Below are 21,236 nucleotides of genomic sequence, written 5' to 3' on the forward strand. Positions count from 1 at the left end.
CATGACTTAACTTCACACTTCACACAAATACGTTTTAAATTCAAACTGTAGCACTGACGTAGCCCTGGTTAAAGTAGGGTTCAGTGGGGTCTCACTAGTCTTGGTTAAACCCCACAGAGCCCTGGTGAGATCCCACACTGCCCTGGTTAAACCCGGGCTTTGTAGGGTCTCACCAGCACCAGGGCTCCGTAGGGTCTCACACGGGGCTCTATGGGGTCCCACCATGGCTATGGGCGATTTCACCAGCCTGGTGAGACCCTTCAGGCCCCTGGCAAGACCCCACAGAGCCCTGGCAAGATCCCACAGAGCTCCATGGGGGTCTCACCATGGCTTTGTGGGGTCTCACTCCGGGGGGAAACACCTTCACCCCCTTCTCTTTCCTAGGAAGCCGGGTTAGGGGGGGGGCTTTACATTTGGTTCTGCCCTCTGCGGTTAGAAGGAGTCACACTTTAATGATCACACATATTGTTAACTCCTTCATGGCACACCAAGCGTTACCACACAACCCCAAAAGCCCCATGGCTTTGTGGGGTCTCACCAGGGTAGCAGATTTTGCCTTGTACACACATGCGATGACTCACCAGCCCAAGAGTGAGGAGGAGACTCAGCCCAAGTGATTCCGTCAGGTAACAAAGGGAAGGGGGAGGAGTCTATGTCTGTGACTCCTCCCCACTTCCCTTCGTTACCCATCACGGACAACTACATCACCCGACTCCTCCCCCCTTCCCTTCTTTAGCCAACAAAGCCACTCGGGGAAGGGGGGAGGAGTCCGGTGACGTTGATGTCCGTGACGTCACCGGATCTCCGACGGAAGACCCGGAAGACGGCGGAGAGGTGAGTAACTTTGATCGATCAAAATAATTTTGATCGATCAAAGAAATTAACGATTAAATCGACGGCACACCAGACAATATCTCACGGCACACTAGTGTGCCGCGGCACAGTGGTTGAAAAACGCTGCTCTAATGGAATGATTTAACAAATGAATAAACTCCTCCACAGCCTGACACATACAGATACACAGAAACCTCTGTAGTTGCAAAAAGCTTTGGATTGTCATTATACAGATCACAAGAGAGGCTGTCATGGGTATTCTCTAGATGTAAGTACTGTATCCTTAACTGAATTTACCGAAGGTAGTAGAAAAACTGTGAATGTCAAACTATAACTTCAACTTTATTTCATTTTTCTTTCTCTTGGTGAAGGTAAAAAGTGCACATGAAATAGTACACTGGAAACAGAAACACGTGCCTAACTATAAGCATCACATTGTTTGCATTACAATGTAGACATTGTATTACATTGTATTACATTACAAACTAGAATCAGGTTTCTGAAATCTAAATCTCTAATCAGATATTTAAGACATCCCTGGGCACCTAGATTGAAATGTTGTAGGTTAAACACAGAAACCAGTAATTAATTATAATTCCAGATTTTCAAATTCTCATAATTATCTACCTAACATAATTATAAATAAATCGGAGGGAAAAACCGTTAACCAGTGAAGATTAATATTGATATTATTTATACCAATATTGATGAAAAATGAATCTAGAGACAGACAACAAAAATGCTGCAAGATCTGAGGCATAAAACATATGCAGGGAGCGATGTAGGAACTTAATATTGTGCAGCCTCAAGGAAAGTAGGGAATGGAGGGACATGACTGGAACCTTAAAATACATTAATGGTATAAATAAGGATCAACAGGACAGTATTTTCAATATGAATCTAAGATCAAGATTATAGGGGCATGCTGGGGACAATTAGCAGGAGAAAGGTTCAAGGTAGCACTAGAGAGTATTTTAAGAAAAGAGTAGTACATACTAGAATAGACTTCTGGCAGAGGTAGTGAGTCAACCAGTGAACATGCTTGTGATAAACATAGGTCTATGAACAGATGAAAATGTTAAAACAAAAGACGAGCATGTTAGTCCATTTGGTCTTTTTTCCTGCCACTCTTCTGTGTTTATGTTTCTGTTAAGGTGCCCATACACTGTGCAAATTTCGGTTGGTTCTTGAGGAACCGGCTGAAATTCGCTCAGTGTGTGCTGCTGTTGGCACCCTTTCAGATCAAAGGAGCCGGTCGGAAAATCTTCGTATGACCAAAGCCGGCAGCCAATGAGCTTCCGGATCTGTTCGGGTATTCTGAGAGCGCCCATCGCCGCTGTCAGAATACAGTGCAAACAGTGGAGATTCCTCGATCGACACACTCTTAGTGTTTAATGAGGAATCTGCTCTATTTTTTTTCGTTCAGCCCCCGGGTTGAATGAGAAAAATAGAGCAGTGTATAGCCACCCTTAGAATTGATTTTCCAGATACATAAAAATCTCACAACCAAAGTTCAGCAAAGATTAAAGAATATTTGTCTACAGGAGCATTCTTGGGATGATGGCAACAATTACTGCAAAGGATACTCGGGGCAACCTATAGAAGCCCTGGGGCATACGACCAGGGCTTAGACTGAATGAAATAACATAGCATGCTGTGGTTGTATTTGACACTGAACTCTTTCCCTTCCTAGCAGTCACATCTGCCATTAGAACATATATACACTATATTGGCAAAAGTATTGGGACGTCTGCCTTTACACGCACATGAACTTTAATGGCATCCCAGTCTTAGTCCGGAGGGTTCAATATTGAGTTGGCCCACCCTTTGCAGCTATAACAGCTTCAACTCTTCTGGGAAGGCTTTCCATAAGGTTTAGGAGTGTGTCTATGGGAATGTTTGACCATTCTTCCAGAAGCGCATTTGTGAGGTCAGGTACTGATGTTGGACGAGAAGGCCTGGCTCGCAGTCTCCGCTCTAATTCATCCCAAAGGTGTTCTATCGGGTGGAGGTCAGGACCCTGTGCAGGCCAGTCAAGTTCCTCCCCCCCAAACTTGCTCATCCATGTCGTTATGGACCTTGCTTTGTGCACTGGCGCACAGTCATGTTGGAACAGGAGGGGGCCATCCCCAAACTGTTCCCACAAAGCTGGGAGCATGAAATTGTCCATGCTGATGCCTTAAGAATTCTGATGCCTTAAGAATTCCCTTCACTGGAACTAAGGGGCCAAGCCCAACCCCTGAAAAACAACCCCACACCAAAATCCCCCCTCAACCAGACTTTACACTTGGCACATTGCAATCAGACAAGTACTGTTCTCCTGGCAACCGCCAAACCCAAACATCTCAATCGGATTGCCAGACAGAGAAGCGTGATTCGTCACTCCAGAGAACACGTCTCCACTTCCCTAGAGTCCAGTGGCGGCGTGCTTTACACCACTGCATCTGACGCTTTGCATTGCACTTGGCAATGTAAGGCTTGGATGTAGCTGCTCGGCCATGGAAACCCATTCCATAAAGCTAACTACACACTGTTGTTGTGCCAAACACGAAGTTTGGAGATCTGTAGCTATTGACTCTGCAGACAGTTGGCGACTTCTGCGCACTGTGCGGCTCAGCATGCCCTGACCCCCGCACTGTCATTTTACGTGAGCTACCACTTCGTGGCTGAGTTGCTGTTGTTCCCAGTTGCTTCCACTTTGTTATAATACCACTAACAGTTGACCGTGGAATATTTAGTAGCAAGGAAATTTCACAGATGGACTTATTGCACAAGTGGCAACCTATCACGGTACCACACTTGAATTAACTGAGCTCCTGAGAGCGACCCATTCTTTCACAAATGTTTGTAGAAGCAGCATGCATGCCTAGGTGCTTTATTTGATACACCTGTGGCCATGAAGGTGATTGGAACACCTGAATCCAATGATTTGGAGGGGTGTCCCAATACTTTTGGCAATATAGTGTATATTTAAGCAGAGCTGAATGGAATCCATGGGATGCATATCTGCAACATAAAATAAAGCCCATTTATTGTGTAGAGGTGACCCTTTTCTGAGTCACTATGTTAAAGTGAAGAGTAGCCCCACTGCAAGGGTGAATAACACATTAGTCCTGAGGTCTGCTTTAACTATAATTAACACTTTGGATTACAATCTGCTCCAATAATTATGCTGTGTGCAAAACAGCACAGCAACCTATGCCCTTCCACAGCTATCCATGCTTCAAGGCTGCATGATCTATAAGTGAAGTGGAAGCCCCTAGACCCATCCTCTACTGTTTTTATTCGAATTAGGAAGATGTCACAGAAAAAAATGGCACCTGGAGTCGAGGCGTGAGAACATACCTTGTCTACACTGTTGATCTGTCTATGATACACATGGGTGTGAAAAAGCCATGGTCTAATAATTACAGGCATTAGTGTTGTCTCTCCAATCCTGACGGTGTATTGTTACCAATATAACATAGGAGGGAAAAACTCTCTCTCCTCTATGTCAATAAATATGTATGCATTCAGCAACCAGACCTGGGCTTCCAGTGGGCACAAATCATTGTCACGGACAGCCATGGTTCTGATTGTCTATTACTCATGTCCATGAATAAGACATTACACTCACAGGTAGTATGTTACTAATCTGCAGCAGTGGGATATGTGACCCCAAAATTTCTATGCCCCCTATGCCCCATGGGTCATCCCCCTTGGCCATAGTCAAAGGTAGATTGTAGAAAATCTTTCTACTTCGTGCAATAATGAGAAATCCTGCTTATATAGTGCAGTGCTAAAAAGTGCGTTCTCTGTTCTCCCAACATGCATAAATTAAAAACCAGCGACAGGTACGTAATTCCACTGGCTTGGGCCTAAACTAAAAAAAAAAACAGGGAAGTCTTTACTTACCCTGAGAGAACCAAATCCTATTTGATTTGTGTACCTCATGCTCCTACTTCCGGACACTTCAGTGGGAGGTTTCAGCAGCAGACGATACTGTCAATCAAGAAAACAGTGGGCAAAGCTAGGTGTGGCCAGTTGCTGACTGACAAGCGACAGACTTGAATCAGCAGTGACAATGCTAATAGTCGCATGTTCAACATCATGCAATAATCTGAATGAAGTGGACTTCACTGACATGATCCTTGGGCATTTGCGAGATTTTTTTTAATCGATCGGTCTAAACAGGGGCGTCCCTACACTTTTTGCTGCCTGAGGCTGCCAGTGCACGTTACCCCTGGGAGTAATGTTTGGGGGTGCACGTTACCCGATGGGGTGTAGTGGGAGGGTCGATGTCAGCAGCACACGTTACCGGAAAGGTGATATGGTGGCGGCAAAAGTTACTGGGGGAGCACTTGGTACCTCTGTCTGGGGGGGGCTAAGGTTGTGGGATACATTACTGGGGTAATGTATCTCTGTCCAGCTTCCTGCCTGGCGTACATATGTCCGGTGTCCTGTCCAGCTCACGGACGTCACTGGTTGTCGGGAGCGGGGCGAGATACCAGCCAAAGCATCACATTCAGCTCCTGGTAACCAGCTAAGAGCTCTTAGCAAACTGGGACGCTCTTGGCTCAAGGCTTCCTCATTATAGGGTGAGCCCTTAGTCTAAGGAACAACTGTAATTTCAGATGCACGTACTATTAAGCGCTGCAGCACATTTTTGTCTTATTTATTCAAAGTGCTTTTTAGCTTGATTTATACAAAGGAATATGGAGGTACTGATGTGCAATTTAACATTAATGTTGACACAATACCAATTACACACAGTGGCTTACGAATGACCTAGTCTAAAAAATATAAATGTAGCAGTTGCATCACTTAAATTACACTTTTAAGAACTCAGACAGCTGAGCTTAGTTATTATATACTATTTTAATGGTTAAAATGATTGCAGTGGATTAATGTAAAAACTGGAACACCATTTTAAAGAGAAATCATGCGGCTTGTCTGGTAATTATGGATATCAACGTTCATTTTCTCTGGTGGGAAAAATATATGAGGATTTCATAAGAGAAGTCATACCAGAATGAACAGTAGAGAATACTGTCATACATAGAAATTATCTTTAAAAAATCTATTTAGCCGTCAGAAACATTTCACAGAAGTGGAAACTTAAAATTTTGCTATTAAGCCAATAGCAAATTATGTCAAATTTGCTTACAAAAAAAAGTTTTCTTTATTTAGTGTGTGTTTATAGTAGTTAAGTTTATATAATTTAGTTCTTATTGTATTTGTGTTTTGTATCCTTTTTTTTTTTATTCGATAGTTATTTGTATACTGTCACTTGAAATATTTCCTTTTTCTCTTTTTCACTTGCCTGTTTTTTTCCATTTTGTGACCCTTGGCGAGGATCTGGTGTAGATTTTAAGGGGGAACTCCATGTGAAGAACCAAAAAAACAACAGCATTGGGTCCCACCAAAAATCCATAGCAGACCAAAAGTACAGTCAGCACCAAAAGTACAGTAATTTTTTTTCTTTAAGGCCTCCTTTCAAGCCACCGAAAGGTTCACCCAGTATGCAGCCAGGCTTCCTTAATGGGACTTCTGTTATCGGTACTCTGTATCAGTGAGTAACGGAAAAAAAAATATTGGTACTTGTACTTTGAGTCACATATATGAGCCTTCAAACAAATGAGGCATATAAAATATCTACACAAAGACAAAAAAGCAATATAGACAATAAAAAGTCTCAAGGAAAAAACAAAAGCAAACATTGGTGATTGTGCAAAAAAAAATCCTTCAGATGATTTGCAGCCAATCTGCATATAACTCTCAAACAGAATGATCTTTATAACCTCGTTTGATGTTATAAAAGTGTTCTGCCTAATTTTCTCGTGGTGCGACCAATATATTGCAACCCACACGGACATTGTAAACCATCAATCACACCCTCTGTGTCACAGGATATGTAATCTCTAATATCTACTTGAATGTTAGTAGCATTCAGCTGGAAAGTTTTCCTGCGTTTCATATTATTGGGCACATTTTTACATGCATGGCAACGCCTGCATGAATAAAAACCCACCGCATCAAGGAAGGTTACCGGATTTCTGTTCTTAGGATTATCTACAACACCTCTTGCTATAATATCCTTAATGGCACAGGCTTTCCTATAGACAAATTTTGGTTTGGGTGGTAATACTTTTCTTAATGCTTCATCTAATAATAAAATCTTCCAATGCCTGGCTATAATCCTCTCAATATCTTTATACTGTGCATTAAAATCCAAAAACAGAGCGATAGGCGGTTCTTTCCTGACACTATCAGGCTTATCAGCAATTAAAGTATGTATATCTATATCTACTACCTTGCATATCTCTTTTTCCACAAAGCTCTCCTGGTAGCCTTTGTGCACAAATCTGCCATTTGCCCTGCTGGTCTGATCCAGCAATACCCAATGCCTGTACTGTTTATATCATTGTGAGTACGCATTTTTTATTTAATACATTGCATTTTATTGGACGTTACACACTATGTCCTTGTCCTTTTTCTCTTTCCACCTGGATTTATACTGGTACCTGTGATCTGAGGAGACCTTATCGCCTTTTCTGTGCATGGGCTTCCCTCACCCCATTAAGAAGGGAAAAAGCGCATTTGACATAGCTCTGTAGGTCTATCTCCTCAGGTGAGCACTCACTTGTTCTCATCACTCACTGGGTGGAGGTGAAGGTCTGCCTGCATTGTGTGATTATCCTTACCTGAGAGTTATATGCAGATTGGCTGCAAATCATCTGAAGGATTTTTTTTTTGCACAATCACCAATGTTTGCTTTAGTTTTTTCCTTGAGACTTTTTATTGTCTATATTGCTTTTTTGTCTTTGCGTAGATATTTGATATGCCTCATTTTTTTGAAGGCTCATATATGTGACTCACTTATATATGTTTCACTTTAATAGATATGTATGATTATTAGCTCGGCACAATATTGTTTTTCCAATTTTTTAGATATTTAGTTATATCCTTAGTGCTTGGTAGCGCTTATTTCCACATTACACTTACTGGCGCTGATCACCTTTATTGTTTATTTTTGGTACTTGTACTTGATACTGAAAAACTGGTATTGGTGCATCCCTACAGTTTACCATTGTATATTTACTTTAACAACAAACAAATGAATAACCAAACATAAGAAATACTGCACCTAACTGAACTGAAAAACTGAACCGTAGCCACCACAATTTAAGCTCCTAATAACCAAATATAATCCAAGCTAATACACCAGACAGTATCATTAATAAACCAAACTGGCACCCACCCACCAATTCAATAGAAGTTCATATAACAAAATTTAAAGTCAAGCCCAATGTCTAACAAATGTACACAATTGAACTGATACAGGCCTGGCAAACACTGTCCCAAGTCTACATGGCCATGGAAATATACTTATAAAATTGAAGAGGAATCACTTCAGAAAATATAATCAGGAAGTAGCAAAAAGCTACTTTTACTGATATATATCACATTTAATACTAGATAAAATATCTAAAAATCTTATGGGGGATGGCCAGACTTGAAAAAAACACTAAAAAAGGTAGAAACTCCTTCTAAGGCATGCCCTGTATTTCAAACCATAAAACATGTTAAAGTTTAAGGTCAAACCCCAAATTTTCAGTGATAGCTAATTTGTGGGGTAAACAGGAGGAAAGGACTAACTTGCTATGTCTAATCAAAAATTGCACAAAACAGCCACTTAAGAAAAGATCCTTGAACATTTGAACTGAATCCCCTTATTGATGAGTACCAATTCCAAAATGCACAAAGTGCCGAAAAAGAGTAACAGTGAATGTAACAGGAAAACCAAGGCATCACAGGAAGAACCATAAATAACTAACATAGGAAAGCACAGTTTTAAAATTGCTGGAGTAATAGAAACCCACTTATGTGGGGTATAAAAATGCTCACAAAAACCCTTTAGGCTGCATTTACACTTGAGCTCAGTGTCTTTTTTGGGTTTTTTTAGGTGTGTAGTGCCCCCCTGATCCCCAGAGGCCTGAGGTGGACCCCCTAAGGCAGGGATGGCCAACATTTTACTGTCGAGGGCAGATTCTTAGCCAGTGAAGGGACATGTGAACAAGCAGTTGGCGCCAGTCACTTAAAGTGCCTTTTAAAATGCTTTATTGCAGAACATCAACTGGGAAAGAGGGTGTAGGGCTTCAGACATCCATAGCAAAAATAAAACAGACTACAGTCTCTCCAATCCCTTCAGACTTCCACAATGCAGAATTAGGAGCACAGGCTGACACTTAGCAATAGAGCAGCAGCTGAACAGGGATAGGCATGAGATCTTCCATAGGACAGACACCAGACTTGTTCCTGAGGTCCATATCTGCAGCTGCCATGTGGCTTGAGGTCTAGTCAGTATCTGTATCTCTGATCATCCTACACCAGGCTAAGCCCGGGGGCAGACTGGAACTGAGCACATGGCAATTCCTGAGTATATACGCACTCACCCAGCATGCACCACTGGCCATGAAACTCCCAGTGATTCATTAGTGAGGCAGAGACACCTATGATGTTCCCTATTGGCTGCAGCAGGGTCACACCCCACTCAGGCAGGTACAATCAATAACAGAACACCTGGAATTAACCAGATAATAGCCAACTATAAATCAGACTGATTACAGCACTAGCAAAGCTACATTTCTAGTAGCCACTCCACTGAAAGTGGTATGGGCTACAGGTGTTTTTACAATGTTTGTACAGACATGTTTGCAAGTGTTTCAGGCTTAAGGATTTAATTTGTATTTTTAGCCAATGCAAAGCTAGTTATTAGGCAAAAAAGCTTGAAAAATTTGAATTTTTCAAGCATTTTCAGGTATTCTCTATGAAGTCTACTGGGACCAAAACACTTGACCCTGCTCCAAAAGCAGCTTTTGTACTTTTTTGAGCTACAGGCATTTTACTACAAGTGACAGAATACTCAGATGTCAACAGGAGCCACTGAAAACAATGGCATTCCTCTTGTTAAGCGTTGTAGTGCTTAAGCCAATGCTGCCATCTAGATATATAACTGGTCAATGTTGCAGAAGCTACAGAACAATACTAGCCCAAGTTAAAGCTAAATTAAAGCTATATTAATCAATGACAGAAAGAGCTGTAAATAGTAAATGCAATAATAGTATACCAATACTATCTGCAGCTTCAAAAACTAGCAATATGCTCTATAAACATGTAGTGCTTAGCAAAGGTAAGTCTTCCAGTATTTGCTTCTTTTGCTGCTCTAAAATGTTATGTTGTCCCATGTAATTTTCACAGTGCTGTAGTCATCTTGCTCAGCTAGCAAAGTACTTCATCCTTTAAACTCCACCCCATTTTTAGTGCATACAATGTACAAGGTCTGTTACGACAAACCATATTCTTTAAAGGCTACAACACAATTTTGCAAAGCAGTACATTGCAGTAATATGTGTATGTCACCTCAGCGCACACAGCAACACAGCTCCAATGCACATACATTGTACCACATAATACAGTAATGTTGCTTTATGTTGTGTTGCATTAAGAAAAAATATGCATGCACTTGTTTCTATCTGTTTTTGTGCATTGGCAGCCCATTAAAAATTCAATAGCCATCAATTATTGCAGCTCCACCACACACTTTCAGTGGTGCACTTTCTTTAGTACACAGAAAACTGTCCCTACTTAGTTGTGATTACCTTCCAGACCAAACGTTCCCTTTCCTCCCCTGCTACATGTTATTAGGAGGTAGTGATATAGGGGCTGGTGGACTAAACCAATAAGCACAGACTGTCAAGGTCTTACCTTGTCCTCATGGTGGCAGCCATTTTGGACATGTGCAGACTGCCGTCTCTTTTATATCCTCTGATTGCATCATTGCTTGCCTGCTGCCTGGGCGTCGCACAGTGATGATGTGGCAACACCTGACTATATCAGTCTGCTCAGGTTCATTGCCCTTGCGTTTGTGCTCCAAGGTGCATCTCTGGCAATCTGAGTTCCTTTGTATGATCCGGTCCGGCTGACGGTTCCTCTGGCTCTCGATTACCCGCATCGGCAGACGTACCCGCATTGGACTCGATTCCGACTTGGATGATTACCCGCTTTGGACGTGATCCCGGCTCAGCAGATGTACCCACATTGGACTTGACCGGCTTGTTCCTGACCTCGCTGCTCCCTGATGAATGTTTATTTATGTTCCTTTAAATAAACAGCTGTATTTTACCTGCGTTTCTGTGTGGTCTGGTTTCCTGGCTCCCGTGACACAGACCAGGTAATCGACACTCCCTGAATTGTCAGATTCTGAAGGTTCTTCAGACTGAAGCCACTGTTATTGATCCAATAACACACAGCAGGACCACTGTTAAAGTAACAGTTTAGTCCTTCATATCATACAAGCAACTTGGCAATGTAAAGTGCAGGGCTGAACTCAGTGACCCAACTACAAATCAAGGGCGCCCCATAGTAAAACTTTGGGGCCCCCTGGCTAACACTGTTGTGGCTGGCAGTGTCAGCTGCAGGGGTGTTCCTAGACTTTGTTGCCTGAGGCAGTGTGAAATAGCACCTCCAGGTCTGGCCTATGACTAACACCGTAGGCATGTGTTAATTTTTTTTTAGTTATGTGGACTGACCTTTCACAAGGGCAGTCCAATCAGATCTGCCTGTCAGTTTTTCAGGTGGATCTAATTGGAAGCCCAATGTAACTTTATGGGCAGTTGGATATAAATGGACATGTGTCTGTTTACATCCAATCAGAGTTCCTTCTTGGTGGACCTAATTGTGGTGGATCAGAAGTAATTGGTTGTAAATGGACGCATGGGGAGTCATTGGGTAATAGTGATCACAATGTGATTACTTTTAATATTGAACACAGAAAAGGGAAGTGTACTGGAAGGACTAGAACCCTAAACACGACTGCCTATAAACCTAACATAGGTCCATTAGTTCAGTTTTTCCCTCCATGGAGAAAAAAAAGTGAACATGTTCCGCTCAGTAGGGAATCTGTGTGTGGATACCCTACTGATCGTATTGGACAAGCACCCATGTGTTAAGGGCCTTTGGCTGTAGCTGGGGATTCCTGGCACATGCATCTAGCCTGAGCTGCAGGTAATTGTTCCATGTACAATTACTTGCAGACAGCCACTGACGGATATGGCTGCTGCCACCCTAGCTGTCATTCACTAAAACTGGCACAGTGGCTGCATTTGTATGAACACACCTGGAATTCCTGCCACAAGGATCCATATGTTCTTGCCACAGGAATCCCTAGCCACAGCATTAAGCCCTGTGTGAATGTAGCCCAAGAGTAAAAAGTCATTTCTGAGACTAACTTTGTTTGTACACAATAACTTAATAATGAGTAATGAGTCATTTGTACACAATAACTTAGGTCAAGAACTACTAAAGCTTAGGTCCCATTCGCAATGGTGCTATGTAGTACCATTCATTCTGAGTGGCACTCCAACGCACCTTGTCATTCAGGGCCTTTGAGGTGCATTTGCAACAGGTACATGAATCTGGTGCAAGCACTGACATTTGTCGTGAGAATGGATGACAGATTCTAAAGAGTGTCGCAGACACTCTTTATAAATTCCAGTGAATACGTGTCATTGATCTTAACATGATGTATGTATGAAGGACAGGCAGCAGGAGAGATGTCAATATAGTCAGTTCTCTATTAGGGAGCAGTGTTGGGCGTCAGAAGATATAGTAGTACTAATAATAACAACCATAATGATATTTTTGCTATTGTGATAAAATAAATAATGCTTTTGCACTCATTCGCTGCATTGGTGAACCTATTCCTTGGGCAGAAGTTGATCATTAGATACATTTTTGCTGAAGGAACATGTTGAAAAGTTTTCGGACATTCCGATTATTTCGACAGTCTTCATATAGGGAATTATTTACCTAAACTCTATTTCAGAACTGTGAACACAACATTGGGGAAAAAAGTATAAGCTGCAATAAGTTCTACTTAAATACATTTAGTGGTAACAAATGCAATTAATTTCAGTACAGCAACATTAATTAACAAATGTCTGCTGGGAGTTAATTCATTTTCATATTTGTAGGTTAAGCCGACATTGCACATATTGAACAAATAATTATGAATCAGTTCAGCTTGTACTGGTGATTAACATGAAAACACCAGCAGAGCTAATAATTCCCATCTACAATTTTTTTGATATCACATGAAAATATTTACACAGGAAGAAACAAGGGACTGCGGTCAATGTTCTAGTCCTGCAGATGTATTATATATCTTATGATATCTTTTGTATAGCTGTTGTAAATACCAATTAACAATTTCCACATTTTTAAATAAAGGGAATATTTTTTGTACTCAATGGTAATGATCAGACCAGTGAGCAGTAAACGTGGTTGTAATAGATTTGTAAGCCTTGCCTCACCTTAGACATATTGATAAATGCATGTGTTAACACGCACTTCTTTAATTGAAATAATCCATTCAAATGACTAGAACAGAAAATGCATGTCAATGATAGATCGAAGGATTGATTTACATGACTCCATTAACGAGCCTTAAGGACAAACTGTAGAACATTTTTTTTTTTTTTTTTTTACTGTGGGGGAGATTGGGGAAGGGGTTTTGCCTTCTGTCAGGCTTGAATTGCTGTCCATTTGGTAGAATTCCACTCACCTTTCAAAACACCAAATTCAGGGGCAAAATGTTCACTTGCTGCCTAATATATCTCACCCACTTTCAGGTGCCATTGCAATAAGATAATCAAGGTTACTCACTTCACCTGCCAGTGGTCATAATGGTATGACTGATCAATGTACAGTATACAGGTGAAACTCAAATAATTTGAATATCGTGCAAAAGTAATTGCAGTAAGTGCTGCAAAAGGGGCCCAAACCAAGTACTGAGTACATATGCATGCTTGTACTTTTCAGAGGTCCGATATTGTTCTATGTACAATCCTTGTTTTATTGATTGCATGTAATAATCTACTTTTTTGAGGTTGTGGATTTGGGGTTCTTGGGGTTTTCATGAGCTGTAAGCCATAATCATCACATTTATGACAAATCACGGCTTGAATTATCTTGCTTTGCATGTAATAAGTCTATCTCATATATTAGTTTCACCTTTTGAGTTGCATTAGTAAAATAAATGAACTTTGCACGATATTCTAATTATTCGAGTTTCACCTGTATGTATCTTGTACACAAAGACAGCCTGAAGCCTATTTGAACCATCCAAACGATCCATCATTTGCATTTAGGACAGCAGTAAAATCTGCCAGTAATAAAAAAAAGTACCCTCTGCTACCTCCAAGGCCAGTAGAGTCATTTTATTCAGAAAATTTAAATTAAGAAAGGGGTAATACATATTTGCCAGGGTTAAGCATGTAACAGCTTTCAAGAGTTTCGGAAAAATATCTCTGCCTTTTAGTGATTTGGCATTTTAATATTGATACCCCATAAGGTATGGATGAAATTAAATAGTTTTGCTCTTCAAGGCTTTTTTAAGCTCCATCATTCTGAAGCCCGCAAGGTGTGTTTCCTGTAGGCACATGAGGTGTGGCTTATATTTATTGAGGAAATTAAAAATAATCGCTTGAGCATTAATTTGAGGCCTCTCCTGCTCCATTAAATTATTTTAATATCGCTATACACTTTAAAGGTACATCATGATGACAACCAGGAGAATATAGTTTAGTACAGTTTGTGGAAAAACAGTCATTTGACTAAGTAATTTTACAATTTACATAATGTTTTGATATTAATTTTCTGCAGTCTGGTAGAGTAATTGGGATTTGTTCACTGATAAATCGACAGTATCTACACATCCCACATAAAAATGTACCCTTAATACTACAAGGGTCTTTGTGAGCATCCCCTATGAAATTACTTTTCACAAATGTATCCCTAATGGAAGTGGCTCTTCTATAGACAATCTCAGCGCTAACCCTAATAACTTTGGTTATTTTGATGATCTGCAGCTAAAAATATGCATGCAGTCTGCTATGACTGTAGTGCACATGGGCAGTAACAGCCTCTGAAAAATTCATTTGCACCCAGCAAAAAGTAGGAAATATGTCCCTTGAAAAAAAAAACACATGTAGACTATAGGAGCATGTGGAGTGGCACTGAAAAAGCTGAAGGACACACATCAGCAGCATTAACCACTTGAATCCCCTAACCCTTGTTTTTTTTTGGGACAGGTAATTTTTTATACCAAACTTCTGCATGATAGATTTAATTTTTTTTAGAAATGAGAAAAAATTATGATGAGAATGATAAAAAAAAGCAATTTTCCCTTGATTTTGACTACATAACAAAATTAGAAAAAAAAAACAAGGCACGGTTATGTTTTTAAATATTTTTATTTTATTTTTCTGGAGTCAAACAATATCACATTTTTCTGTTTATTTCTAAGTCATTGGGAAAACATATGGTGTAAAAACAATGATGTATATATTGCATGGTGCATATACAGTAATAGATTATGTCATAGTGTGAGAAAAATTCAAAGACCCTAGCTTTGAAAACATGCTGAAAGACCCCAAAAATCACACCATTTTGAACAATTTGGTTTAAACATTTTCAATTAATGAAAGAGAAGACAAAGAGAGCGTCTTCATTGTGTAAAAACATTGTAATATATCGATATAAAAGCAGCTAAAACCATACTCACAAACAAATGGATTTGGCAGGCATAAGAAAAAGATGGGCAAACGAAGAACACAGTATGTGTGAACCGCAGCCAACAGGCTGTATGTCCTTCCTGGTTTACGCGTTTCAGAGGCCACACCTTCAGAGGTTCTGAAGGAGGCGTGGCCTCTGAAACGTGTAAACCAGGAAGGACATATAGCCTGTTGGCTGCGGTTCACACACATTATCTTTGTTATTTGTTTACCCATCTTTTTCTTATGCCTGCTAAATCCATTTGTTTGTGAGTATGGTTTTAGCTGCTTTTTATATCGTTATATTAAAACGTTTTTACACAATGGAGGCACTCTCTTTGTCTTCCCTTTCAGTTTTTTGGTTGCCCTAAACCAGCGGGAGCTGCCTCGAGAGTGTATCACATTTTTCCACACAGTTTCAGGTGCTGGCGCTTGTGTCATTTACTTTAATTTTCAATTAATGGTTTTACATTAGGGTTACCGAAATGTAACACAAAAAGAAAATAAAAAATTGTTACTTTTTTATAGTTTCTAATGTATATAGGTAAGTGAAGAGGCTACAAAAATATGTTATAATACTCCTCCTGAGAACCCTACGTGTCTTAATCATTTGGTGGGAACATGGCAGGGCCCAGCAAAAAGGAAGTACATTGTGGCTGTCAATGGTTGAAAACTGCCATGTTAGGTTCCTGGCATTTACAGTGGCTCAAGGACTCCAGAAACTATCCCAAAATGACTCTATTTAGGTAAAGGTTTTTGGAAAGAGGTATAACTTAAATTTTGAACCCCAATTTTTCAGAATGCACTTTGGAGCAAAATTAAGAACAAAATGTAAATGCAGATTTTTCATAGTAGTATGCATGGTGTAAATGCAGTAACGGTTTTGTAGGTAAAAACTGAAACTAACAATATGTTTAACTATCTCTCCCATGCACAAGGATACCATATAAGTATGTATGATTTACTTGGTGGGAGCATGCTAGGACCCAGAAAAAACAAAACTGCATTTTGGCTGTCAATGGCTGAAAACTGCCATAGAAGTTTTTCAGTAACATACTGCATTTACTATGGCTGAAAAATGGCAAAACCCCATTTCAACCATGTCTTGGTTTTAAGCATGATATCTTTTAGCCCTAAGGTGTAACTAAACTTATGAAAAGAAAATCCCTTTATTACCAAAGAGACATTTCAGTTTTAACCACCTCCCGTCCTTGGCCATTCGTGAACAGCCGGACGGGAGTCTTGTAGGAGCGGGAGGGCGTCTTAAGACATCCTGCCCCTCCTCCCGCTCGTGTGCGGCGCACAGCGTGGTCACGAGCGAGGAATCTGTTGGCATGTAAACAGCCAGCGATGGCTGTTTACATTCAAGCGACCGGGCATCTATAGAGACGCCTGATCGCTTGCGGGAGCTGCAGGTGTGCGCCACCGCTGCCGATCCCAAGATCTGCGGTGCCCAGTGCGACTGGTACCAGCACGGCGACACTCTCAGTGGAGATCAGTGCACGATCTCCATTTGGTCTATTCTCTGTCCCCAAATGCAGGAAGTGATGTATATTACATCCTTCCTGCATTAAGTGTCACTCTCCGGTACAGAACACCGGTGAAAAGATGTTGAAGCAGATCTCTGCTTCATCAGCTTCTCTGGGGAGGACCTGTCATGTAAATTGGCTATCACATAGCAGGTTTCTTAGTCCCGTATGTGATGGCAATAAAGTTAAGTGTAAAAAAAAAAAAAAAAAGTTTAATTTTTTTTTAAAGTCCTCGCCCCCCCAAATACACACGCAAACATGCGACGGGTGCGCCAACGTGTGAAAACGACAATTGCGCCCATTGCACCGCATATGTTACATATCACTGCGAACGTTGTAGTCAGAGCAATCATTTTTGGGCCATTAATTACTGATCACACTAAACTGATGAGCGGTAAAAGCTTTTAAAGCGTTGCCTATGGCCAATTTTGGGTGTGGTCGTTTTCTGCGATTTTGGGGGTGCACGCAATTTTAAGGCTTGACATGTTTGGTGTCTATTTACCCGCGGTGACCCCGTATTTTATATTTTACTAAAGAATTGGGTACTAATAAATGTATTCTAACATAATAATGAAATTTTCAGTAATTTGTCTCTAATATAGTAAAAAAATTAAAACCCCAATTGTGATTAAATACCACCAAAAGAAAGCTCTATGTGTCCCCAAAAAATGGTATAAAATTAATTTCAGTACAGCGTAGCGTGACGGAATAAATGTCAGTCAAAGTACCTCAGCGCCGAATATTGAAAAATGGCCTGGCCAGGAAGGGGGTGTAAACACCTGGTCTTTAAGTGGTTAAACAAGAACTCCTGCAATTTTTTTATTAACCCTTGCAGTTGGGCTACCCCTGCACTGCAAGGGTTACGTGCTCGTTTGTGTCCAGGTACGAAAAAAAAGTTATAATCTCCCGAGGCTCTGAGCCAGTTTCTTTTTACACTGGTCCTCGGAAAGACTCTCCCCTTCCCCTTCCCCTTCAGCAGTGTAAAGTCCCCTAAATCATCACAGTGTATTAAGGCCGAGTGAGGTGAGGATGCTGAGGAAGTTTCCAATGCTGTTGTGGAAGAGGAGATGGGCTGGAGGAAGCGCTATGACAGCTGGCCGGCTGGGAGCTTCAGCTAAGTATATCTTTGTTATTTTTGTGTCCCTAGACACAAATGAGCACTTATCCCTTGCAGTGTAGGAAATTCCCACTGCATGGGTCAATAAAAAGTTTTCCTGGAGTTTTTCTTTAACTTCATGGGTGGTCTGAATCTGGTCAGTGGACATCTTATCCAGACTCTCCATGGTGCTTTGCAGGAACAGATAATTTCTAGTAGCGATCTATTGCTGGCTGTAATCAGTCAGCAATAGATCACTATAGCAGAGATATGCTGCTGTATGGAGAGGCTGTGCAGAGCTATTAAGGCCTGGTTCACATCTGGGCATTTTACAGCGCGTTCCTACGCTCTGTAAAACGCTCAACATGTGAAATCCAATGATTGCCTATGGGCATGGTTCCCACCTGGGCGTTTTACAGCGCATAGGAACGCGCTTCAAAACGCCCTACGCCCAAAGAAGTACAGAAGCTTCTTTGGGGGCGTATTTGCCGCGCGTATTCATTGGGATATAGCCAGGTAGCCCTCAGAAACGCGCGTTTGTCGCAAGGTTTTTAACCGCAAATTGCGGTAAAAACACACGGCACGAAAAGGCTGCCGCAAGGTCCCCAGCAAGTGCCGGACCTAAAGCTGGCCATACACCTTACAATTATCTGCAGATTTTCTGTGGTCAGATGGAAAAGGTGCAACAGATTCCTCTACACTTAACTGTGTGGATAGAGGTATCTCCACCTGGACCAATCTGTTGCACTTTTTCCATCTGACCACAGAAAATCTGCCGATAATTGTAAGGTGTATGGGCACCTTAAGACACCGAAGTCAATTTGAAAAATGTAAGTGCTGGTATCGGTTTTTAGTATTTGGACAGAGGTCAGTTATAACGCAGAGTGCATTGGTCAATAATGTATCGCAGGGTGCGAAGGTCAGTAATGTAACGCAAAGTGCGGAGGTCAGTAATGTAACGCAGAGTGCGGAGCTCAGTAATGTTCAAAAACCATACACACCCAATGCACTTCTGACCGGATAGAAAACCCTAATTATAGGGTGGGTGCTGAAATGACCGCGGATGCCTCCGCAAAATAAATCCAAAAAGGTCACAAACACTCCAGCATGTAGAAAAGGCAATGTTTAATGACTTCACAGGTGTCATATCATCAGAACGACGTTTTGGAACAGCAAAGTCCCTTCCTCAGACAAAACAGATAAATATACTTGTGAAGTCAATAAACAATGACTTTTCTACATGCTGGAGTGCTTGTGACCTTTTTTGAGGTCAATAATGTAACGCAGAGTGCGGACTTCAATAATGTAACGCAGAGTGCGGAGTTCAGTATTGTAACGCAAAGTGCGGAGTTCAGTAATGTAACGCAGAGTTCGGGTGACGGCGGTGTAACGCAGAGTGCGGGTGACGGCAGTGTAACGCAAAGTGCGGGTGACGGCAGTGTAACGCAGAGTTTGGGTGACGGCAGTGTAACGCAGAGTGCGGGTGACGGCAGTGTAAAGGCTGTGACACACTGCACGCAAAGCAGTGTGTCATGTCACTTTCTTCTCGGCACCTCAGCTTGCGAGAGCTCGCAGAGCTGAGCGTGCCGAGATGAACAATTTCAACTTCAGCCAATCGGCTCGCGCGTATAAACCGGCGCAACGGGATGCGCCGTCTGGCCGGTTGTTACAGACGAGCCGATTGGCTGAAGGTGCAGTCAATCATCTGACTGCACTCAGCTCACAAACTGCACGCGAAGCTCCGTGCCGGAGAGCTTTGCTTCGCTCTGCACGGCTTTGCATGCAGTGTGTCACGGTTTTAACGCAGAGTGCGGGTGACGGCCGTGTAACGCAGAGTGCGGGTGACGGCCGTGTAATGCAGAGTGCGGGTGACAGCCGTGTAACGCAGAGTGCGGCTGACGGCCGTGTAACGCAGAGTGCGGGTGACGGCCGTGTAACGCAAACTGCGGGTGACGGCCGTGTAACGCAGAGTGCGGGTGACGGCCGTGTAATGCAGAGTGCGGGTGACAGCCGTGTAACGCAGAGTGCGGCTGACGGCCGTGTAACGCAGAGTGCGGGTGACGGCCGTGTAACGCAGAGTGTGGATGACGGCAATGTACTCGATCATGTGCTCTGTCATGCCCTCTTCTTCCTCTCCGGGTAGTGGGTGTTGGTGGGGGGGGGGGGAGGCGATTGTTGTCCCCTACTCAGTAATGTAACACAAAGTGCGGATGAAAGCAATGTAACGCAAAGTGCGGAGGACAGCAATGTAACGCAGAGTGCGGATGACAGCAATGTAACGCAGAGTGTGGATGACAGCAATGTAACTCAGAGTGCGGATGACAACAGTGTAAGATAGAAAGGGACTTACAGTTTTAATGTACTAGATCATGTGCTCTGTCATGCCCTCTTCTTCCTCTCCGGGGTGGGGGGGGCAGCGATGTTTCTCCCATGTGAAGCCCTAAGCAGCCTTGATGCGTCTTCTCTGTCCCTACTCTTCTAAAATACATGAGCAGCCAATGGCAGTGCTGCACTCTCCCTCTTAGCCAATAGCAGCTGGGGTCGGCGGAGGAAGATACAAGTGGTTGCCAACTGCCATACAGGAGCCCATACAGCAGGGGTCTCAAACTCAAATTTGTCGGGGTCACTGGACACATTTTTTAGTCCCGTGGGAGCCGCTACTATATACAGTACCAGTTTTAATGTATGTACATGTTACAAGCGGCAACTGTCACCCAATCAAATTAATGATCGGGTGACTGCCGCTGCATGTACACGCCTGCACACCACATGTAATCATATGTGAAGGGATTGCATGCAGTTAGGAATCTGTCACTATCCCTGGATACACAATTGTTTATCCAGAGATAGTGATTGTTTTTGTAACTGCATGTAATCATATCACATACAATTTACATGCGGTATGCAGGCGTGTACAGGCAGTGGCTGTCACCCGATCATTAACTTGAATGGGTGACAGTTGCTGCATGTAAACGCCAGATTAGGGATTCCTGCTGCAGGAAAACGCAAGTTTGTGACACAGGAATCTCTAATCGCACCTGAAATATAGGTGTGAATGGGGCCTAATATACACACAGAAAAATACAACCCCCCCACACAAATAAAATAATACACTACCCCCCACACACATAATACACTTCACCCCCCCTTCTAAGCCCCCCGCACACATTTGATACACTGCCC

This window comes from Nanorana parkeri, unplaced genomic scaffold (genome assembly GCF_000935625.1).
Source record: "Nanorana parkeri isolate BGI_ZX_2015 unplaced genomic scaffold, ASM93562v1 scaffold927, whole genome shotgun sequence".
NCBI classification, from domain to species: domain Eukaryota; kingdom Metazoa; phylum Chordata; class Amphibia; order Anura; family Dicroglossidae; genus Nanorana; species Nanorana parkeri.